The following is a 14632-nucleotide window of genomic DNA, read 5'->3' as shown; positions in this document are numbered from 1 at the left end:
AACTAAACAAGTGCCGCCGAAAACAGATATTCTGTGATAAAGTAATCCATATGAAAACAACGCGATGTCTGTTTTTCATGTCTCCCTTTATTATATCTAATGTGACCACGCCCCCGCGCCGAACGCGCTGTTCAGATTCAAACTGAAGCGCGCGGCTTGAATACGCCCACACAGAAGAAAAAGCAGCGAGACTGTTCAAGTTTTTAAAACAGTAACCGATCGCCCAGGAAGTTGAGCCCAACTCATCATACCAGGTGTGAGAGCTGGCGACAGTGCTCACCACGAGGGAGAAAGCCACAGACGGTGTGAGCGTGGAGAAGAGTCCTGTCCAGCCCTCCTTCGTCCTTGGTTCCCTCGTCCAGCCCTGAGGGGATTTCCGATCCTCCAGTGACTACTCCTCCAAAGTGCCCTCCAGTGGCCAATCGTCGAAAGTGCCTGCCAGTGCCTGCTCCTCGAAAATGTATATATATATATATATATATATATATATATATACCCAGATAGCACAGGTACGTCGCGGGGACGTCTGTGCGATGTATACATTTGCATCTGGGAGACGTTGTTTTGAGGGCGTTTGCTCATCTGGAAGACGTCGCATAGACGTCCTTTTCCGACGTTCCAGCGACCTCCGATAGACGTATTACAGACGTTTAATATTTGAATGTTACGTCTATTAGACATCTGATTTACATAGCATAGACGTCGTTCTTAATTGTACGATTTTATACGTTCCTTCATATTTACTGTTATTGATCACAGCTTTAGTTACACTGATTATGCATGCGTCTTCACATATGTGAAAAATATGATAAATAAACCCAAGTATTTTCCACTCAGAATGAAAGAACTCAACATGCTGTTGAATGATTTGTATCCTTTTATTAACGGTGAATGAAAATAAGCAGTCATTGATGTTATTATTATTATTATTATTTTAATCCTGAACCAAACAAACAAACAACAAAAAAGCAAGTTGACTAACAAGGCATTCTCCCTGGGGCCAAGCGGAGATAATCCTTAATGCGTTAACTTTGCATTAAAAATAATAATAATGATAATAGTGTTTTCCTATTATATTCAAAGCAATGGTGTTACCAAAAATATAAGACACATAATTTTTTGTTTTGTTTTAATTCTTTCTTTTCCTCCCAGTCTGAGAGTTCCTCTTTGTTAAATATAATTGGGCAACCCCATAGGTGGCGATGTACGCGCGCGAGTCGCCAATGAGCCAAGGGATGAAGAAGTCGTCAGGGCAAGTTGTGGTGGAGTGATGGTTGAGAGGTAAAGTACGAAAGGTGGAAATGTATAGTTTTATGATAGTATGTTTGCCATTGGTGGGATTGTTGAAAGATTTTTAATAGTTTACTAATTTTAAACAGTTTTACCCGATCATATGTTGAAGCAACGCGTTTTGCAACCAATCGCGGTGCACGTTCAGTTAGCAACAAACATAACATTTGATCCCAAATCAACTCCGATACACGTCACGTTAAACGCATAGCAAAATTTAATATTATCAAATAATCAAATATTATTTTATGCTCTATAATTGTTAGAAATGTAAATGTATGCAATACTATAAATCCATAAAATTCCAAACCCTTGTGACCTAAAGACATGCATCTGCACATTATGCAGAAAGTTTTTCGCTCAGCCTTGTGCAATATAGAGAATAATCATAATAATAATGATATTTATTGCCTTTTGCTATGAAAGGGACATTTTCTTGAACATTTCTTAATGAAGACATTGTAATTTAAAAATAAAAACTAGCATCCTGCATCTTTGATTGCCAGATTCATCATAACACGCATAAATATAAACAAAAAGACTCAAGATATAGCTCTTTAAAAAACCTGTGTGTGTGATAATGTCATATAGTTAGTTAAAAATTGCTTTGATTTATAGGGATTTAATTTAGTGACTTTACCATTTGTTTTAATGATGTTTATTTACAGTGCAATCTATTCTGCTTACCCGACTCATGCAGACTTCTGTCCTGATGTTTGGCTGTAGTCCTTCCATCATCCACTCTTCTGCAACCGGTCTATTTATGGAGACCACCATGATCTAATCTATACAGATCTAGTTGTCTCTTCTCCCACAAACTCCTCTTTCAGGTATATATTTTTTGTTGTTGTTTGTTGTTGTTGTTGTTTCAACAACGTTGACTGTATTTTTGTATACCAAAACAACTAGGGGGTGTCGACAAACTTCCATTGAGTACCATTAGACCACTCAAGAAGAATTACCTCATATAACCAAGATTTAATGTTGTAAAGCAGATTTTGAGCGGATCTCCTTCATTCTGCCGCCATCTCACCAGAACCTCAGGATACACCAGCTGTGGATATTACAGGCCAAACTTTGGGTGAGGATCTTTCTCCCACTGTTCACCACCAAACCTCTTCCTATATGTAAACAGTTGTTTAGCACACTGTTGTCTATATTTGAATGGTTAATTTTTAGGCTGCAACCAATTATCTTAATCAAATAATGTTTTAGATTAATTTGATAAAACATCACATTTTATTTTCTTTATATATTAAAAAGGCAAGTTATTCCACAACATTTCCAGTCTTCAGAGAATGCAAATTGAAGAACAAATATGTTTGGAATGTAGGATATGTGATAGACCATGAAAAAAATAAAACATAAATTATAAAATAAAGTTTGTCCGGAGTTGAAAAGCAGAAGCCAGTTTAACCTAATTATTATTTTTTTTTTTAAAAGTAAAGAAAACAAAAGGACAAACTTTTACTACTCATAGGTAGGCTATGTTCACACCTTCACTGTTTGGGAGTAACAACCGCATCTACTTACAGATGTGAGTCTCAATGTTCTCTACACACAACTGCTTACAATAGTGTTTCGATTGCTGTCTGTGTGAACAAGTAACTATATGAACAAGTAACTAAAGTCAAGCAGTATTTAAATTGTATTTATTTACAGAGGTATATGAAGTCACACTTGTCTGTTTGTGAAGATGTTGTGCAGCGCAAATCCATGAATGAATGTTCTGAAGTGAGTTAAACTTCAACAGATATCCCCTGCTCAGGGTGTAGGGAGCAATGAACACTTTGTAGGGACCATGTCAATGGGAACACAGGTTATGCACGGAGCTCTCTTCTAACAAGCTGATTATCTGAATCAAAAAGAGAGACTTACAAAAATATGTGGAGCTGGTGGGCACGAGGACTGGAATTGAGAACCGCTGCTCTAATTAAAGCAAAGTAGTATAGTAAAGTATTATCAAAGATGGCGACATCCATACAACTAAAAGTCGTATCACAGTTGATAAGAAAATGCTTCAGTAAAGAAATATTGTTTGCAGTTTGCTCTGACAGATGCTTTGACAGATGTGTGTGGACCTGAGTCATGTTTCTCCAGAGCACAACTTACATTTGATGGTAGAGTCCTTGTCTCATTTTGGAAATAATTGAAGAGAATAGGAGTGCAATGATTCTGACTAAAATTTACATTGTACTAAAATATTTATTTTAAATGTAGGTTTAATATTCTATGTTATATTTATGAGAGCATTAAATGGGGTATACATGTAATTACTACAGTTACTACTCGTAAAACAATTGCTATGTTAATTTACTATATTCAGAATATACGTGTATATTAACGTGAATAGATGTTCCCCATAACAGTGAACATTTAATGGGTGTTTTGTTTTTAGGATTTTTAATATGTTTTATGCTTTAAAATGGCAAGCAAAGAGTTTTTTGTTTTACAATGTCATGTTTGTATTTTAACCCTTTTTTTGGCTAATGTGTAGCACAACTTACATAAATACATTCATTATATTTGTTTTCTTTGACTTCAGTTTTCACATTGTTTGGAGGACAAAATCGGAAAGGATGTAGGGGCCCACAGTTTGGGCACACATACACAGTTCAGCTTTGGGTTTGTTGCTCTTTGCTATTTAATGTATGGTAGTCAGAACTTTGTTCAGTTTTATTCATTACTGTCAGCTTTCACAGCAATACTGCTAAATGAGCAATTATCTCTATCAAACATGGACCTTAAAGGGATGGTTCACCCAAAAACATTATTCAAATAAATATTGTGACAATCATGTTCATGAGTCTGATTTCAGTGGAACAGCTGTGTAGTATCTAGTAAAGAGGTTGCTGACAGTATTGTGCGCATTGTACATGATGTTCACTGCCCAGTATTGTATTATTGTTTACACAGTAAGTTTTCAGTAACATTATTTCCTTATAAAATGCTTTAACATTTTTTTTCCTCTTCTTTTCTCCACCAGACACCCTAGGACAACATCCTTAGCACAGATCTACCTATAGACCTCCATCATTCCCACATCCATCTTGCAACAGTTTCATTAAGTGCAGTCCATAACCAGTTCACGGTCTACACCTTGTCCATTGCAAATGTTATGGATTATTCTAATAGAGATCTTTCTATTATTTTTTTGAGACTGTTATTATGTACTCTGTTATGTTGTGAATAAAGTCAACCCCCCTCCCCCCCCCCACCTCGATGCTTTCAGCAGTTAATACATTAAAGTGTGTCCTTAATGTTTTATTATTTAAAGATTGTTTTAAAGTTTATTACAGGCTCAGTTTATTTTTTTTCACTAGAAAATAAAGTGTTGTATTACCTGTCATAATCAAGTATGAGACTTTTGTCAGTATCATTAATTCTGAGGCAATATGAATCAAATTAACATTTGTATAGGGTTTTCATCCGAAGGCTTCCTCATTCAGTTAAACATCAAGGGTTTTCTTTGCCTTTGTCACCTTTAACTTTCTCATTGGAAATTGTGAGCATCATTATTTGGAAGAAAATAAGAATATGAAAATGGCTTTGGATTTCAATGTATTGCATGGAATCAAAGAACCACACAAACCTTTGACCTGACCTTCATACAGACATGGTATAAATTAAAGTGTTACTCAAATTATCAAGCTTGTAATGTTAAAAATACACTTGACTGCTGTCTAGAAATTCTAAACAGCAGTCAAGTGTGGTAGGCTACAAGGTTTAATTTGTGCTTTCTACAAGATGACAGATAAGTAATATTAACCAATGATATCGCAAGTAAAATTACAGTTAGCTTGAAACGAGTCACTTTAAATAAGAAACTGGGCTGACATTTTTTGCATGTATTTTTGTCTACGGAGGGATCAAGCAAACAAAGGTTGTGCATGATCGGCTGCAAAAGATAGTTCGTGTGTATGGGTGTTTATAGTTATGGTTGTATTTGTATTTGATTATAAATACATGTGTCTAGTTGGACGCGAGCGGCGCGATGCAACGCAATAAGATAATCACTGATATCGCCTACACACAAGCGGGCGAATTGACAAATCCCCGTCAGGAAAATTATTCCTCGTTATATTTCTGGCATTGCTCTTTGCAACAACGGTTGCGTCTGTGTGACATGGTAGTGCTTCAAAAACTCTAGTTTTCCTCATTTATCTGCTTGCTCCGATCGGCGCTGCGTGGCAGCACGTAATTTCAAATGTTGAAGATTCATCGTATAGACGTCGTATAGACGTAAAGAAGACGGCTCATTAACAGCTAAAAACATTCGATCGAATGCGATGTTCACCAGATGCTACGATCTTTCAAAGACGTCTCCGCGACGTACCTGTGCTATCTGGGTATATATATATATATATATATATATATATATATATATATATATATATATATATATATATATATATATAAACCTTACTACAATACATTTAACTCTTATACTCTTATGAAGATTCCTGTGTCTATAAGATAACTTACTTTCATTCTTCTGAATTTTCTTTTACCTAATATTAGTTCTAATGTCATGTTATTTGCACCTTCTGAGTGTAACTTTGTTTCCAGCATCTGTCTCTCTTTACTTTAAGCACTACACTGTAATAAAATATGCTCCACTGTTTCAATTTCGCCACAAAATCTACATAATCCAGAAGGATGTTTCCTGATTTTATGTAAATTTCCATTTAACGATGAATGTCCTAATCTCAATCTTGCTATTATTACGTCTTCTCTTCTTTTTAAGTCACTTTCTTTATTTGGGAAATCCTACTTTCTTTTGGATTTTATACAGATGTCTACCTGTCTTCTCGGTATCCCATTTATGTTGCCAAGGTTTAATTACAGCTTTCTTAATAATTGTCTTTGCTTCTGCTTTGCAGATTTTTACATCAATTTCTACAATATTTGTATTCACCGATCTCTTAGCATGTTTATCTGCCATTTCAATTCCATCTATTCCAACATGTGCTGGAATCCATAAAAATTAAACAACCTTGTCATGAGCATGAAGTCTATATAGCAGTTGCATGATTTCTATTATAATTTTTTGTCTGCAATTTGATTGTCCTGACTGAATACCTCTTAGAGCCGCCAGTGAATTGGAGCATAAAACTGCTTTCGTATTCTGTGCATCTTCTAACCAATGTAAAGCTAAAACATTATCAATCAACTCTGTAGAATATACAGATAAATAGTCTGGTGTTCTCTTTTCAATAATTACTTCTTGTTGTGGGATGACCATTGCTACTCCTGTCTTATTTGATTCTGGATCTATTGATCCATCTTTATAATTTGTACATTGTCATAGTATAACCGTTTAATATACTGATTTATTTCATTGACTGCACCACTTTTAAATTTTTCCACTTCTAGTAGATACAGGTCTACTGCAGGCATATTAAATAACCACCGTGGGAGTGCAGCTATAGGCACTGCATCACTATATTTCCTATTTCCTAATCCATTGTTTGTGCCATTTTTCCTGCTATCCAACCAATGTTTTTTATATTTGTTCTCTCACGTTCCCAGCATTCTTCAAAAATCACCTTAGTTGGATGTTTACTATTGTTGTCTTTTAAAGATCAGTAAACCATTTTTAATTGCATTCGTCTTTCTTCTAATTGCATTTCCCCCATTTCTACCTGCAGGGCAGCTTTAGGTGATGTTCTAAATGCTCCACAGCATATTATCAAAGCTTGTGTCTGCACTTTGTCAATTTTTCCCAGTACATGCTGGCTTGCTGATCTGTATGCCATACATCCATAATCAATTGCTGACCTAACAACTGACAAAAATATGTTTCCGAGAGAACTACAGCTAGCCCCCCATTCACTACCCGCTAAACATCTCATAACATTCAGTGCTTTCTTGCATTTAGTCAATAATTTTTCTACATGTATATTAAAGTTCAGTTTCTCATCTAACCACACTCCAAGATACCTTACCACTGATACCTGCTCCAATTGTTTCCCATAAAGATATAACTTGATGCGCACATTCCTTTTATTTGTGAAACATATAACCTGTTTTCTCTACAGATATTCGAAATCCCCACTTCTCTGCCCACTCTTCAACTTCATTTACTGCCTGCTGAACTTTCTTAACTGTATAAGTTATATTTCTACCTCTTTTCCAAAGTACACCATCATCTGCATATACTGACTTCCCCATTCCTTTTCCACCTCATTAAATATATCATTGATCATTATATTAAATAGAACGGGGCTACACACACTTCCTTGTGGAGTTCCATTTTCAACTGCATAAACTCTAGAGTATGATGTTCACACTCTAACTTTGATTGTCTGGTAAAATACAAAGTATAATACCCAGTTGTACATTCTCCTTGAAATACCCATGTTTTTAATTTTTATTAGTAGTCCTTCCTTCCAAAGCATATCATATGCTTTTTCCACATCTACGAAAACTCCTATTACAGCCTCTTTATTTATCTGTGATTTTCTTATCTCTGATTCTAAACATAATACTGAGTCCATTGTTTTTCTACCCTTTCGAAACCCACTCTGGAATGGCGAGAACAAGCCTTTACTTTCTATCTCATATGTGAGTCTATTTACAATCAATCTTTACATTATCTTACACATGTTTGACGTCAATGCTATTGGTCTGTAGCTTGTTGCCTTAGATCTGTCTTTTCCTGGTTTAACAATTGGAACAATTATGGAATGTTTCCATGATTTAGGTAGTTTACCTTCTACCATATTTTATTATACAATTTTAATATACTTGCAAGTGCAACATATGAAAAATTTCCTATCATTCTATAGCAAACCTCATCCTTTCCAGGTGACGTTTCTTTTACACTCATTATTTCTCTTTTAAGTTCATACACAGTAAAATCTTTATCTAAACATTGTCATGATTCTGCCTTCTTGTCTCTGATTTTTCTCTAGTCTTGTGGCAGGATCATGACAGGCCCATGTTTTATGTGCAAGCACATGGCCATTTGTTTGGGCCATGTGCTTGCGTTGTCTCGTTCCCTTGCCCCGCCCCCCTTGTTACCCTAGTTTTGTCTTCATTGATTTACCTGTTCCACCTGTTGTGTTCATTAGTAGCCTCCCTTTATAACCTCGTGTGTTTCTCTGTCCCTTTGTCGGTTCTTTGTTTAAATATTGTCACGTTGTTTAAAGATTGTCTACTGTTGCTACCAGTTGTGATTTTGGCAAGTCTTGTCTAAGTAATTGTTTGATCGTGTTTTAGTCATAGCCTAGTTAAGTGCAGTGTTAGTCTAGTTTTTTTCTTCCTTCGTCTGTTTAGCCCTTGTTTTGCCCCCTCGTGGGTTTTGTTTTCCTGTTTTTTGTATAATAAACTGTGTTGCTGTGACTACTGTCTGCATTTGAGTTCATCCCTCCACCACCCATCCTGACAAACATATGTTATTTTATTCACATGTTTTAGTTATATCAGGATTATCTCCTTTAACTTTTCCCCTATTATTTATTGCTTGTTCTGACAAATTATTATTGCTATGTATATTTTTAAACACTTTAGCTAAAATTTCTGCCTTTTCTTCATTTGTAATCACAACTTTTTCTCCATTTCGTAATGCTGGCATTCTTGAATTTTTATACTTCCCACCCATTTTCCTAGTCATGCCCCAAATACCAGAAATTTGTACATTCCATCCAGTATTACTACAGTAGTTCCTCCAATATTTTCTTTTTGCAGCTTTAATTGTTTTCCTTACAATAGCCTGAGCCCTTTTATATGTCATAAGTTCTTTATATAAAAATGATGATTTCACCTTCCTAAATGCTTTATTTCTTTCTTGAATAGCTTCTCTGCATTCTTCATTCTACCATGGAACTGCTTTCCTTATCCTTATTGTTGAGATTTTACCTATAATTTATGTTCCTGTTGCATGAATAATATTACAGACTTTTGCATTATATTTTTTTACATCATCTTGTAGATTATCCATATTAATTATTCTCTGACTGCAAATATAACTGAATATTTCCCAGTCTGCATCTTTTAATTTCCATTTATCTATATTCTCTTGCTCTGTTTTTGTTTAATTCTACATCTTATTGGGTAATGATCACTCCCTATTGTAGATTTCTTTAATACCTTCCATAAACTTATATTAGCTATATTATCTGATACAAATGTGAGGTCTAGCATTGATTCATGCCCATTCACAATATTTATTCTTGTACCAGAACCATAATTTATACACACCAACCCCTTTTCATCCAATACCTCTTCAATTACTTTACCATTAGAATTTGTGCTTTCACTACCCCATACTGTACTGTGGCTATTAAAGTCTCCACACCACAATACTGTATTACCACTTAGCTCTACTGTCATTTCTAATTGTATTTTTAGTAATTTCTTACACAGATTATAAAAATTGATCACTCCGATACCTCTTCCCTCTGTCCAGGTTTCTATAATAACTGCTTCAATTTCATTAACATTTATAACTCTATAGTTTAAACCTTGTTCAATAAATGTAGCCACTACTCCTCCCCCAGTTCCACCTCCAATCCACCACCCTCCTGGACTTTTTGGAATTTGTTTAGGCATCTTGAGCCACCCTTAGAGGGTGCGGAATGTAATGTGGTGTTTGGGTTTTGTTTCATGTTCTTGTTTTCATGTTTCTTAATTTGTAGTTTGTTTCATGCAGTGTCATGCTTCCCTTGCCCTCTTGCCTTCATGTTATTGATTCCTCTTGTTTAATGTGTCATGTTCGGATTGGTTGCTTAGTCATGTGTCTTGATTCCCATTGGTTTGTTCGTCATGTGACTCTCATTGTCTGTTATAAGTAGCCATGTTGTTTCCATTGTGATTTGTCTCTGCTGGGTACCTGCTCATGTAAATATAAAAGGGAATGAGAAAGAAGGATAAACAATATTATAAATATTCCATTTGGCAAAGGAGAAGCTAAAGCAATAATTAAAAAAGAAATAATGAAGAAATGGCAGGACATATGGGAAATGGATAATACTGGAAGAAAAACTCACATTACATTCCGCACCCTCTAAGGGTTATTATTATAAGCAAGAGCTTCAGCCTACACCTGATCAGACTGATGTAAATATGTTGTTGTACATTAGCTCAATTGTGTTGAACCTAATTTGTCTGTCTGAAATGAACTAAACTAGCTCCAAACTAGCTCCAAAGTATACTTAGTAAAATAAACTTGAAGTATGCTACTTTTTCGTAAGGGAGAGCTTAAACTTAAGCAATTGTGTTTGTGAATTATTTCTACATGGCAGCGTCTCTCTAGTAGTAGTGACACTGTGGGATTTAGTTATTAACAGATATAGGCTTGAACTTTTCAGTTTCTCCTGTTCAATTTCGAGCATCCAGTAATACAATCACACATGTCTTGTGGACCTTTCGGAGTATACATTTATTTGTCATTTTAAACGTTTGGAAACGGTGCCTTAATGTGGAAGTCCTTCAAACATTTATTATCCTGTTGCTCCCTCTATAGGACCGGTGACTAGTCAACGGCAAGCTTAAAGCGTCATGGCAGAGCACTGAAATTGACTAGTCAATTAGTCGGTGCAACCCCTAGTTTACCCTAGTTTTACCCCTGCCTCTATGTATTTTGGAAACACCCTCTGGCTCAGCCTGCTTACAGTAGCCACACTCCAATCTCTCACTATTTGATTTATGGTTCTTTATTGATTGCTATCAAGCTGTAAAGAGACTTTCAACAAGTACAACAAAAATTTTATGAAAAATAATAATAATAATAACATCGTTGATGTATAACAGAAAAAGCAATGGGCCCAGCACAGAGCCTTGGGGAACCCCACATGTCACTTGCAACAATTGTGACTTGCAATTATCTATTTGGACATATTGATACCTTTTTTCTAAGCAACTCGTTATCCAAGAATGAGCTACTCCTCTTACACCATATTTTTTCAGTTTCTTTAGTAGGATATCATGGTTAACAGTGTCGAATGCTTTTTTAAGATCTAAAAATACACCAACTGTATATTGTTTATTTTCTATTGCGTTAGATATTTTCTCCACAAATTCTATTAATGCATGTGAGGTTGTTCTGTTACTTCTAAACCCATATTGTTGATTGCTTAATATATTGTATTTTACAACAAAATCATTTAGTCTTGTATAAAATAACTTTTCCAATATTTTTGAAAACTGTGACTTTAGCAATTTTCATTTTTTAAGGGAAATAAACCTTTTGCAGGGACAAGTTGCATATATATACCAGGGGTTTCTCAACACACTCAATAATATGTTTAACCATAGACATATCCATATCGTCCAGTCAGTTGACTTCTTATTTTTAAATGATTTAACAATATCAATTATTTCTTTTCCATTTGTTCCTCTTATAAACATTGATTTCTGATCTACATTATCTACATTACCCTTCTCTCTTTCCGTTCTACTTTTACTTCCAATTTCTTCAATCTCCCCAGCCAGACTGGCACCAACATTGACAAAAAAATTCATTAGCAATTTGTTCCTTATTACTTATAATTATATTAATCTTTGTCATAAAGTAAGATGGGCAACTTGTCCTTCCAACATTGTTTTTTACTATTTCATTTAATATTTTCCATGTTTTTGTTATGTTATTCCTATTATTATCCAATGATCTACTATAATACTATCTCTTTCTGTTTCTAATGATATTAGTCAATTATTTTTATATACCTTAAATGTTTGCTCAGCTTCTTTAGTTCTTTTTTTTAATAAAAAGCTTATATAATGTATTTTTCCATCTGCATGATTTTTGGATTCCCTTCGTTAACCACGGTTTTTCAGCAAATTTCTGTTTACCCATTTTCTTTACTAAGGGACAGGTTTTGTCATAACATGTTATTAATATAGATATAAATTTATCATAGGCTTCATCTACATCTTCAACATAAACTTCCTTCCAGTCTTGTATTTTAAGATCTTCTTTAAAATTGTTAATTGCACTCTTGGTTTTGTGTCTTATTAATTGGACTTGTATGTCTCTATTGGTCACCTTACAGCATGGTATGGTTGCAAAAACTGGCAGATGGTCGCTTAAGTCATTAATAAGAAGTCCACTTGTCATTTTTTTATCAATAACGTTGGTAAATATATTGTCTATTAAAGTTGCACTATGTGTTGTAATTCTACTTGGACGTATAATGGAGGGGTATAAGCTCATGCTATAGATTGCATTAATATATTCTGTTGTTGTATTAAGGTGGAGTGGGTTCAATAGATCTATATTAAAATCTCCACAAACAAAGCACATTTTATTTTTGTTTATACTGTCATACAACCCCACTAATGCTTCTGTAAACGTTTCAATACAAGAACCCGGAGTTCTATACACACAACTTAAAATTATATTATTATATTTACTCTTTCTATCTCAATTTCTACAGTAATACACTCCATAACTTTGTCTTTAACAAGCGACATACTTTCCACAACTCTGTTCCTGTAGTTAGAGTCAATGTACAGAGCAACCCCCCCCCTCCTTTTTTTCCCTTCTGTTCACAAAGAACATCTCATATCCTTCTATTTCATACATCACAGCTTGTTCATCAATAAGCCAAGTCTCAGAGATTGCATAACTGTCATTTTTGTTCAATTTGTTGTAAACAATGTTTGATTTTTGAGAAGTTTGAATTTAAATTCCTGCTGTTAAAGTGTATTATGGATACCTCCATTCATTTTTAACTTAAATTTAAATTGTTCATCAGTGTAGTATTCAAAATTTATTTGTATGTTATTAAAAAAAAATATTCTCAGGATCAATTTCGTTCTCCATATCTTGTAATTTATGCTCAGTATAGTTGAATGTTCTCAGTTCTAGGCTTTCATGGTCCATACAAAGTTCAAAGGTTTTATTTATTTAGATCTGATGTACATGTCCGTTGAACTGTATGTTTCATTCATCAGCATATCCAGCAGTAATCATTATTTGTATCTATCCAATTCACTGAGCTCTCTTACCACAATGTTGCTTGCTTCCTCAGGTGATCCATTCAACTTAATCCATACCTTGCAATTCCTCGTCCATGTAGCTTGAATTTTGTTCTGTTTTTTTTTTAAGATCCGTGCCTGCCTTGCTATATCGGCATTTTTTTTTTTAGATAGATGTTCGTTCAAGTACACATCTGACCCACGCAGCTTCCTTCCTTGTCTCAGTTATTCTGTTTTGGCTTTTCTATTAGTGAAATGTATGACAATTACCGGCTTGGTTTTCCTGTCCTTTGTGGGAAGTTTATGAAAGTTTGAGATCGCTTTGGTTTGTATTTCCATATTTTTTACTTTGAAAGAATTGGACAACCTATTTCCAAGGAGTACTGCTCGCTCGTTTTGGCATCCTCTCCTTTCTCTCCGGCTACAGTACCGGCAAAAGTTTGATGTCTTGTTGTAAGCCCACTTATGATTAAATCATCCATCCAAGAATATTGTTCCAGATCATCAACGCGTCTCTCTAAGTCACCAATTCGTTTGTCCTTCTCCTTGATCGTTAGCTTCAGCTCTCTTACTACCTCCATTAGCCACAGCAATTTGGACTGTTGTTTAGCCACCTTGCTAATCTCATCAGACATGAAGTTAACCTGTTAGCCAGCACCCCCCATTATGGGACTCACAGCTGAAAGTACTCTAACTAACTTATAATTGTAATAGTTTCCTACTTCAGTGTGTTACAAACATAATTGTGGTGTCTTTAGAAAGAAGACCCCTTTGGGTTTCACTTTTTATCAACCAGATTTGATAATGCTCAAAAATATTAAAAGTTATAGACACTGAAGTGCCTTGAATTTTTTTTACCACTCTTAAATATTTTTTTATTTGATATAAAAATACATGAAATAAGTCCTGGAGCAATCTAGAAAAGACTGTTTAATCACCCACCTCTTCTTCATTCTGTTGGTTTTTCTTGGGTGGCATTGTATAAATGGAAGGAAACAAACTGAGTTTTGGTTGACGGTGAAACTTTGTAGCAGAGATTGAAACACAAGTAACCAAAGCAGATTCACTGCAGTCACGCCATCTGCCTTTAAAAAGAATCACTGAATTGTTTCGGAAGACGTGCTTTGGTCTTCTGAGGAGCTAGTGAGCATAGAGACACACATCGCCATATCCATACTTAAGTAAAGTTCAAGTATATTTTTAAGTATACTTTATGTAGCAAGTATACAAATATCAGTGTTCTAGTAGTATACTTGTAAGTGTACTGTTTCAATACTCCTTGGGACTAAATTGGCTCACTTTCTAGTATATAAAAGTATACTTATACTTAAGTATACTTTAAGTATAACAGTAGCAAACTTTGAGTACAAAACTAGTTTACCTCTATGTTGGTAGTATGTACTGCAATTATACTAAA

General features: G+C 34.9%; 1 long non-coding RNA gene across 1 annotated transcript; it reads left to right on the top strand.

Moving 5' to 3' along the window:
* Nucleotides 1-1748: 1748 nt before the first annotated feature.
* Nucleotides 1749-4490, top strand: LOC132118992 (uncharacterized). Its single transcript, XR_009426092.1, has 3 exons — nucleotides 1749-2120; nucleotides 2286-2371; nucleotides 4277-4490. It is a non-coding gene; the product is annotated as an uncharacterized LOC132118992 (long non-coding RNA).
* Nucleotides 4491-14632: the final 10142 nt, after the last annotated feature.

Source organism: Carassius carassius, chromosome 38 (genome assembly GCF_963082965.1).
Source record: "Carassius carassius chromosome 38, fCarCar2.1, whole genome shotgun sequence".
NCBI lineage: Eukaryota > Metazoa > Chordata > Actinopteri > Cypriniformes > Cyprinidae > Carassius > Carassius carassius.
Note: the sequence above shows the minus strand (reverse complement) of the source record. Positions and strands in the feature narration are given on the sequence as shown.